The sequence below is a fragment of the Heterodontus francisci genome, chromosome 12 (genome assembly GCF_036365525.1).
Source record: "Heterodontus francisci isolate sHetFra1 chromosome 12, sHetFra1.hap1, whole genome shotgun sequence".
NCBI classification, from domain to species: Eukaryota; Metazoa; Chordata; class Chondrichthyes; order Heterodontiformes; family Heterodontidae; genus Heterodontus; species Heterodontus francisci.
Window position 1 is genome coordinate 49,364,425 of NC_090382.1, and position 10,635 is coordinate 49,375,059.

Below are 10,635 nucleotides of genomic sequence, written 5' to 3' on the forward strand. Positions count from 1 at the left end.
GAGATGGAGATATTGGGTAGAGATATTGGATAGGAACAAAATAGAAAAAAAGGCACTGAACAGATTGGCATAACTCAAAGTTAACAAGTCACCCAATCCAGGTGGAATGTGTCCTAGGCTGATGAGGAAAGCAAGGTTGGAGATAGAAGAAGCTCTGACCAGAATCTTTCAATCCTCCTTGGATATGGGAGTGGTGCCAGAGGATTGGAGGATTGCAAATGTTACACCCTTGTTCAAGAAAGGGAAGATGGATAATCCTGGTAAATGCAGGCCAATCAGTCTAATGCCAATGGTGGAAAAATTACTAAAGACCATTTTCAAGGACAACATTAATTCTCACTTGAGAAAACATGGGTTCATAAGGGACAGCTAGCAAAGATTTGTCAAAGGAAAATTGTGTCTCACTAACATAATTTCTGTGATAAAGTAACAGAGAAGGATGAAGGTAGTGAAGTTATATATATGGACTTTAAAAAGGCATTTAATAAAATACCTCATACCAGGCATGGTAAGCATAAAGTAGAAGCACATGGTAATAAAGGGACAGTGGTAATTTTGGTATGAAATTGGCTAAGGGATAGGAGGCAGAGAGTAGTAGTGAATGGATGCTTTTCTGACTGGAGAGGAATATGCAGCAGGGTCCCTCACAGGCCATTGTTATGACCATTGCTTTTTTTGTTATTTATAAATGGCCTCGACTTGGGTATCGGGGAGGGGTCTGCAACTTGCAGCTCCAGAGACACATACAGCTCTTTAACACCTGTTACTAGATTTCTAAAATAAAAGCAAAATAGTGCAGATGCTGGAAATCTGAAATAAAAACAAGAAATGCTGTAAATACTCAGCAGGTCTGGCAGCATCTGTGGAGACAGAAGCAGAGTTAATGTTTCAGGTCAGTGACCCTTCATCAGTTTTGATTTCTGATGAAGGGTCATTGACCTGAGACATTGGCCGGAATTTTACGCTGGGTGGTCGGGAGCCGGACTCTGACGTAAATGTCGGTGCCGATCCCGCTCCATCCAGCCTGGGGATCCGTCCCGTATTTTACGGATCCCCAGGCTTCAATTGGCTCAAGGCGGGACTTCCACCCACTTGAGGGAGGAGGTCCCACCTCAGTGAGCTGCCGGCCAATCAGCGGTGGCCACTGATGAGACTGCAGCCCAGCCGATGGAGGAGGACGCAATGGAACTGGGACAGAAGGTAAGTTCGGGCAGCCTCACCAGGGGAATCGGTTGTGCCATGGTGAGGCTAGGGTGGTCGTTTGGGGGGAGGGGTCATCTTGAATCCCGGTGTTGGGGTGGGAGGTGAGGCGGCCCTCAATCGGGCACCCTGTGCCCGATTGCCAGGCCCCCACGGGGTGCAGAAAGGCCGACAGATATGGCTGGGTGGCCTTTCACATCCCTGGCACACACGCTTGCCACAGGTAAAATACCCTTGGGGGCAGGCGAGGGCCCTTAAGTGGCCATTAAGTGGCCACTTAAGGGTCTTGATTGGCCTTGGGCGGGCGGGTCGCTTCTCACCCTCCCGCGCCCCGCTGGACCTCCGTAAACTTGGTCGGAGGCGGAATTGGGGCGGTTAGGCCCCCCAGAGACTGCCGCTCAATTTTACGCCGCCCCCACGCCACCATCCGACCCGCTGGGGTGGCGTAAAATTCCAGCCATTAACTCTGCTTCTCTCTCCACAGATGCTGCCAGATATGCTGAGTATGTCCAGTATTGCTTGTTCTTTTATTTTACATCGTTACTAGATTTGTCTGTTTCTTTTGTAAAAAAAAAATGGATTAAAGAACTTACAGCTGAATTATGGACATGAATTATCTGGAGATTGCTGAACTTTGTGGGGTTTTTTAAAAAAAGGAAGGTCAACGGAAGGATAGGGACTGAATGAAATGTAAACAGACTGAAAGGCACCTGTGTGCAAACAACCCAGCAGGGGTTGTGCTTTTGACTTGGGAAAAATGTTTGCAAAGGTGTGGCAGACCAAGATTTATGGTTGTCATGTGACTTGCTTTTGAACAGTTTTGATTTCATTTTGAACTGTTACAAAAAGGCAGTTGCTGCGTGCCTGCCAGGAGAATACAGCTGATATATTTCTCTCTTGAAAAGAATTCCTGCATCAAGTGTGTTTACTATTTCCTCTTGTATTTGAAGAAACCTTTACTGTTACATTGCTGCTATAAGACCTAAGAAAATCCTTATTGCTGCTTCCTGCTGTAAAGCCTGACTGGAGCTTTCTGTGTTGCATCTCTTGGAAAGCCTACCCAGACTGATCATCAACATCACCTGGAAAGAACTGTTCTAGGAAGGTCCCATTGACAGCCACCTATTCGCATTTGGGGCACCACGCCAAAACAAAGGACTTCCTTCCATACCTTCTTTTTAGCCTAAGTGGGTTTTTTTATTCCTCTATTTCTTTGTAACAGCTGTAAACAAAACTCAATTTTTTCCCCATTTAACCGGTTGTGTATGGGTATGTGTGTATGTGATGGCTAGGATAAATAAGGGGCTTTAATATTGCAATTAGTGTGTATGTTTTACTTCATTGCTGGTTAAAACTGGTTTTATAATAAACTGATAATTTTGTTGTTTATTAAAGAACCCTGGTTAGTGTGCTTTATTCTGGGGAAAAATAGAGTATCCGATTGACTGTTTCAATAAGCAGGAACATTTAAATATATGCTGTGACCTGTGGAGAAGTGGGACTGAATCAACAGTGCACTTCTTCCACATCGGACATAACACAACTCATTTGCAGCTCCCAGCATCTTCCAGTTGGATTGCAGTAACATGAAAAAAGCCTTAAAAAATTAAGTCAAGAAAAGTGAGAGCCATATTTTAATTGTGGGGATAAAGGCTAACCATTATGCTACATAAATGATTATTTTAATGAGAAACATCATCGTTCTCTAAATAAACCTGTTCGAGTAGTACAGTTAAACCATGGTTATAGATAATGCCTTTGATTTGAGGAACAGGTATTAATGGTTACGACAATTATTGTTTCTAATATAGCTGAGATATTAAATTATTCTGAATGTGACAGCAGAAGCTCTTTTAACATGAGAATCAAAAACTGAAAAAAAAAGATTTAATTCTATGTATCTTAAGTTAAACTTTGTTTTAAATGTGACTTTACTGACAAAATTATAGTTAAAATAAATCAAAACATGCAATAATTCAGTGTTAGGTCTATTTTAATTTAGATTTTTTTCTATTGCTACATATATTCAATATGTATTTTATTTATTCTATATGCAAATTATGCAGTCTACCAGAGACGCTTGGCAATTTGCCAAGTATTTGGTTTAGAAACACTGAATTTTAGTATTGTAGCTCCCAATAGTTTTTATTTTAGGCAATTTTTTAAAAAAGGCTCTTCAGGTAAAAGAAGCTTGCTGATGATACAAAACTTTGCAACATAGCAAATAGCGAGCAGCATAGTGGCATACTTCAGAAGGACATAAGACAAACTGGTGAAATGGGCAGACACATGGCAGATGCAAATTAAAGTAGATAAGTATGAAGTGATGCATTTTGGGAAGAACAACCTGGAAAGACTGTATAATCTGCACAGTACTATTTTGAGCAGGATGCAAGAGCAGATGGAACTGGGGGTGTACATTCACAAATCTTTGAAGGTGACAGCCCAAGATGATAAGGCAGTTATGAAACTGCGTAGAATGCAAATAGGGGTATTGAATACAAAACAAGGAAGTCATGCTAAACATTTACAAAATAACTGGTTAGATCTCAGTTGGAGTACTGTGTACTATTTGGGATACCACACTTTAGGAAAGATGTCAAAGTCTTGGTGAGGGTACAAAAGAGGTTTACCAGGATGATAACAGTAATGAGAAACTTCAGTTATGTGGAGAGAATGTAGAAGCATAGATTGCTCTCTTTAGAGCAGAGAAGCTTAAGGGGAGACCTAATAGAGGTATTTAAAATTATGAGGGTGTTTTTAAGAACCAGTAAGGAGAAACTGTTTCCTTCAGCATATCTGTCAGTAACAGCAGGCCATATATTTTAAATATTTGGAAAAAGAACTAGAAGTGAAATGAAGAGTTTTTTCACACAAAGGGCTGAATTTCACTGGCCCCTCGATGCCACAGGTTGCAGCATGGGGGCCGGTAAAATCATGCGGGGAGAGGCTCGCCTCGATCTGCGACGGCGAGAAGGGCGCGCCACATATTACCGGTGGCAGGGGTCCTCGGTGCTGCCCCCCCACCCTCCGCCGCCAGGCCCTTCATATACATATGCAAATCGTACCAAATAAGATGTAAATAAACTTGCTTGCAGGCGGCATCTGTCCCACACCAATATTATAGCCGCCATTCATGCTCCTTGCACCTTCGGAACTCCGCACAGAGTTCCGGGTGAGAACCTGGTGGGGAGGAGGGAGCAATGGGATTTTCAAGGCTGGAGGGGTGGAGGAGTGGGGATATCAATTTTAAGTGGATGTGGGGATGATGGAAAGGGGTTGAAGGGCAAAAGATTGAAGGTTGGGGGGGAAAGTTCGGGTATTTGTAAAATCAATGGATGGTCATTTTGGGCAATGAGATGACCATTGGAGGGGGATTGGGGGAGGGCCTCCATCACTTATTTTTATGTTTAATAACACTCGACTATATTTTACCTTTAAACATTGAAATTATTTTTAAGGGCTTAAAGCCCTTTAAAAATGGTGCCGGTGCCTGAGCGGTGGCGCTGGACGCCATTGCCGGGGATGCGGCAGCTGCCCCCACACGTCATTGGGGGCAGGCGCTCTGCCCCCACTATTTAAATGAGCCCCTGCGCGAAATATTGCGGGGGCTCGTCAGCAGCCAATGAATGCGGGCACCCCGCTGAGTTTAAAGTGCGTCGCCATGAAGCGCGGCACCCCAATAAAATTCAGCCTAAAGTGTTGTTAAGATTCAGAAGGCATTACCTGAAAGAGTGGTGAAACAGATCCAAAAGGAACCTTAAAAAGACAACTGGACATATACTTGAAGAGTCTAATTTGCAGGTTGATAGTGGAAAAGCTGGGATGTGGGTCGAAATTGAACAGTTCTTTCAAAGGTGTGGATCAGGCACAATGAGCTGAATGAGCTCTAACTCTGCTGTAAAATGCTATGATTCTAAATAGATCGTTTTTGTGGAAAATTCATCAAAAAGATCTATAAGGATAACAGTGATGAAAACATAGAGGCTGAATTTCATCAGCGCACCGCACTCCGCAGCGGTGGCCTTCTGACACAGAAATGCTGCTGCACAGCCCCCCGCGATATTACGCATGCGGGCTGATTTAAATGAAGGGGGCAGAGCGCCCACCCCCAATGACGTAGAGTGGGCAGCCACCGTGTCCCCAGCAACAGCGTCCGGCATCACTGCGCAGGCACCATTTTTAAAGGGCTTCCAGCCCTTCAGTGACATTTAAATTTTTAAAGGTCCCAGTTTGCAGGAAATAAAAATAAAATTTTAATACAACTCTAAATCCCGTCTCCTATGCCCCCAATGGGTAATCTATATATAAATTGCCCTCTCCTCCCAGAAAAAACTTTTATTTATATCCGAACATCCCCCACGAAATTTATTCCTTTTGACCCTCAACCTCTTCCCACCAACCCTGCAACCAATAGGGATAGTTTTCCCAACTTCCCCCCACCCCTTCCGCCCTGATAATTTTATTCTTCCCCCCTCCCCACCAATCTCTCGCCTCGGAACTCCAATGGAATTCTGAAGGCATGCGAGTGCGGTTGGTTGGACATAAAATCGGCGTGGGACAGCCGACGGTGACAGGTAAGTTCAATAGCATGTTAATGTGGCTAATTTTAATACTTTAATGAGGGCCCCGCCGCCAGGCAGCAGGGTGGCCACACCCAAGACTTGCCGCTGGCAGAAAAATGCGGCGGGGCCTTCTCGACATCGGGGGTTGTGGCGGGCCTCTCTCGGCAGAATTTTACAGGCCCCCCCGCCACGAGGTGCTGGTAAGTTCAGCCCATCATTTTCCAAGATGTATTTAAAAAATCATGTAATATTTATTTTACTTGAGATTCATAAACTATTTCTTTTTCCTTCATTTAACGCAGTGGGGGTGTGATTTGTCTTCAGCTATAGCGTGAAATTGCCGATATCAAATTGGCAGCCCATTTATAGAATCATAGAATGATTACAGCACTGAAGGAGGTCATTCAGCTTATCACAAGAGCACAAAAACACAAAAAATAGGAGCAGAAGTAGACCATATGGCTCATAGAGCCTGTTCCGCCATTCAGTACGATCATGACTGATCTTAGGCTTCAATTCCACTTTCCCGCCCACTCGCCATATCCCTCAATTCCCTGGGAGACCAAAACTCTGTCTATTCCAGCCTTAAATGTATTCAACGATGCAGCATCCACAACCCTCGGGGTAGAAGATTCCAAAGCCTTTGAATGAAGTAATTTCTCCTCATCTCAGTCCTAAATGATCAGCCCCTTATCCTGAGACTGTGCTCCCATGATGTAGATTCCCTGAGCATACGACCATATGAATTAAGAGCAGGAGTAGGCTACTCGGTCCCTTGTGCCTGCTCCGCCATTCAACAAGATCTGATTGTAACTTCAATTCCACATTCCCGTCTGTCCCCAATAACTTTTCACCCCCATGCTTATCAAGAATCTATCTACCTCTGCCTTAAAAATATTCAAAGACTCTGCTTCCACTGCCTTTTGAGGAAGAGAGTTCCAAAGACTCACGACTCTCTGAGAGAAAGCATTTCTCCTCATCTCTGTCATAAATGAGCAACCCCTTTTTTTAAACAGTGACCCCTAGTTCTAGATTTTCCCACAAGGGGAAACATCCTTTCCACCTCCACCCTGTCAAGACCCCTCGGGATCTTATATGTTTCAATCAAGTCATCTCTTACTCTTTTAAACTCCAGCAGTTACAAGCCTAGCCTGTCCAACCTTTCCTCATAAGACAACCCACCCATTCCAGGTATTAGTCTGGTAAACCTCCTCTGAACTGCTTCCAACACATTTACATCCTTCCTTAAATAAGGAGACCAATACTGAACACAGAAATTCCAGATGTGGTCTTACCAATGCCCTGTATAACTGAAGCATAACCTCCCTACTTTTGTATTCAATTCGCCTCGCAATAAATAATAACATTCTATTAGCTTTCCTAATTACTTGCTGTACCTGTATACTAACCTTTTGCGATTCATACACGAGGACACCCAGATCGCTCTGCATCTCAGAGTTCTGCAATCTCTCACCATTTAGATAATATGCTTCTCTTTTATTCTTCCTGCCAAAATGGACAATTTCACATTTTCCCACATTATACTCCATTTGCCAGGTCTTTGCCCACTCGCATAACCTATCTATATCCCTTTGTAGCCTCCTTATGTCCTCTTCACAACTTACTTTTCTACCTATCTTTGTGTCATCAGCAAATTTAGCAACCATACCTTCTGTACGGTCATATATATAAATTGTAACAAGTTGAGGCCCCAGCACTGATCCCTGTGGCACACCGTCATTACATCTTGCCAACCAGAAAATGACCCATTTATGCCTTCCCTCTGTTTCCTCTTAGCTAGCCAATCTTTTATCCATGCCAATATGTTACCCCTTATACCATGAGCTTTTATTTTCCGCAATAACCTTTGATGTGGCACCTTATCAAATGCATTCTGGAAATCTAAGTACAGTACATCCACCGGTTCTCCTTTATCCACAGCACATGTTACTTCTTCAAAGAACTCCAATAAATTGGTTAAACATGATTTCCCTTTCACAAAGCCTTGTTGACTCTGCCTGATTACCTTGAATTTTTCTAAGTGCCCTGCTATAATATCTTCTAAAAACTGGCCTATAGTTTCCTGCTTTCTGTCTCCCTCACTTTTTGAATAAAGGAGTACATTGGCTATCTAATGGAACCTTCCCTGAATCTAGGGTATTTTGGAAAATTAAAACCAATGCATCAACTATCTGACTAGCCACTTCTTTTAAGAACCTAGGATGAAGTCCATCAAGACCCGGGACTTGTCAGCCCGCAGCTCCAACAACTTGCTCAGCACCACTTCACTGGTGATTTTAATTTTCTTGAGTTCTTCTCTCCCTTTCATTTTCTGAGTTATAGCTAATACTGGGGTGTTACTTGTATCCTCAATAGTGAAGACTGATGCAAAATATCTGTTCAATTCATCTGCCATCTCCTTATTTTCCATTATTAATTCCCCAGACTCACTTTCTATTGGACCAACACTCACTTTGTTAACTCTATTCTTTTTTAAATATCTTTTGAAACTCTTACTATCTGTTTTTATATTTCTAGCCATCTTTCTCTCGTACTTTCATTTTTCTCTCCTTATTAATCTTTTCGTCAATCTTTGCTGTGTTTTATATTCTGTCCAATCTTCTGACCTGCCACCCATCTTTGCGCAATTATATGCTCTTTCTTTAAGTTTGATACTATCTTTGACATTTTTAGTTAGCTACGGATGGTGGGTCCTCCCCTTGGAATTTTTCTTTCTCTTTGGAATGTATCTATTCTGTGTATTCTGAAATATATCCTTAAATGTCTGCCAGTTCACTTTAGTTAGCTCTGCTTTCATGCCCTTATAGTTGCCCTTATTTAAATTTAAAATACTCCTCTTAGACCCACTCTTCTCTCCCTCAAACTGAACTTAAAATTCAATAATATTATAATTCTGCTGCCTAGGGGGTCGCTTCATTAATTAATCCTATCTCATTGCACAATACCAGGTCTAGTATAGCCTTCTCTCTGGTTGGCTCCAGAACGTGCTGTTCTTAGAATCTATCCGGAAAACAGTCTATGTACTCCTCATCTAGGCTACCTTTGCCCATCTTATTTTCCCAGTTTATATGTAGATTAAAATCCCCATGATTATCGCCATACCTTTCCGACAAGCTCCCATTATTTCTTCCTTTACATCCCATCCGACCATGTGCTTACTATTAAGGGGCCTGTACACCACTCCCACAAGTGACTTCTTGCCTTTATTATTTCTCATCTCTACCCATACTGCTTCTACATCCTGGTTTCCTGAACTTAGATCATCCCTCTCTATTCTGCTAATACCATCATTAATTAACAGAGCCACCACTCCACCTTTTCTTAGCTTCCAATCCTTTCTAAATGTCATGTACCCTTCAATATTCACGTCCCAATATATGTCATCCTGCAGCCATGTCTCTGTAATGGCTATCAGATTGTATTGACCAGCGGAAACAATCTCTCAGCATCTACCCTATCCAGCCCCTTCAGATCTTGTATGTTTCAATAAGATCGCCTCTCACTTTTCTAAACTGTCATGTCCATGCTAGCTCTCTGCAAGAGCAACTCACCGAATCTCACTCCCCTGCCTTTTCCCCGTAGCCCTGCAAATTTTTTTCTCTTCAGATATTTATCCAATTCTCTTCTGAAAGCCTTGATTGAATCTGCCTCCACCACACTCTCAGGCAGTGTATTCCAGATTGTAACCACTCGCTGTGTAAAAAACCTCTTCCTCATGTTGCCGTTGCTTCTTTTGCCAATCATCTTAAATTGATGCCATCTGATTCCCGATCCTGCCACTAGCAGGAACAGTTTCTCCCTATCTACTCTCTCCAGATCCCTCATGATTTTAAAAACCTCTAACAAATCTCCTCTTAACCTTATCCTCTCCAAGGAGAACAGCTGCAGCTTCTCCAATCTGTTTATTACATTCCTTCTTACTCTGACTCCACCTTACTATTTCCTACTCTAGTGCCATCTGTCTCTCTCAAATCTCTGTGCACCTTGGTTTTCCTCTCTAATATTACTTCCTGGTTCCCACACCACTGCCAAGTTAGCTTAAATCTGGGTTGCCCAACATATGGCCTGCGGGCCAGGATCCGGCCTGCCAAAGTTTTCCCTCCAGCCCGTGGTTGTATTTCAGAGATGAGAAATTTTCCATTGTCTTCTTCTTTCAGACCAGCTTTTTGAAAAAAAATCACTCTGTCAGTTTCATAGCTGACAGGTGCTTGGAGCCAGAACAGCAGTTTCTGAACTTCCAAAAGATTTGGGGTTTACCCGCTGGAAAACCCCGAATCTGTCGGAAGTTCAGAAACCGCTGTTCCCGATGGCAGCACCTGTCAGCTGTGAAACTGACAGTGTATGATTTTCTTTCAAAAAAGGAACTGTGCTGAGTGTTCCTGCTCCCTGCAACTGCCAGAGAGAGAAAGAGAGAGAAAGAGCGGGACAGAGGGAGGGGGGAACAGAGAGAGGAGAGGGGGCAGAGAGAGAGAGAGGGGACAGAGAGAGAGGGGAACAGAGGCAGAGAGGGGGTGAGAGAGAGCGGAGAGAGAGAGTGGGAACAGAGAAAGAGGGGAACAGGGAAAGAGAGAGAGAGGAGGGAACAGGGAGAGAGGGGGGACAGAGAGGGAGAGAGGAGGGACAGAGAGAGAGAGGAGGAGACAAGGAGAAAGAGACGGGGACAAAGAGAGAGGGAGGCAGACAGTGATAGGGGAACAGGGAGAGAGAGGGGGTAACAGAGAGTGACAGAGAGAGAGAGTGATCAAGATCACTCCTGACAGATGGACATCTATCCGGAATACACTGCATCGCTACAAGAAGTGTGCGGGCAAACATTGATTAGTTGAGCAAGCAAAAAAATGCCAGGTAG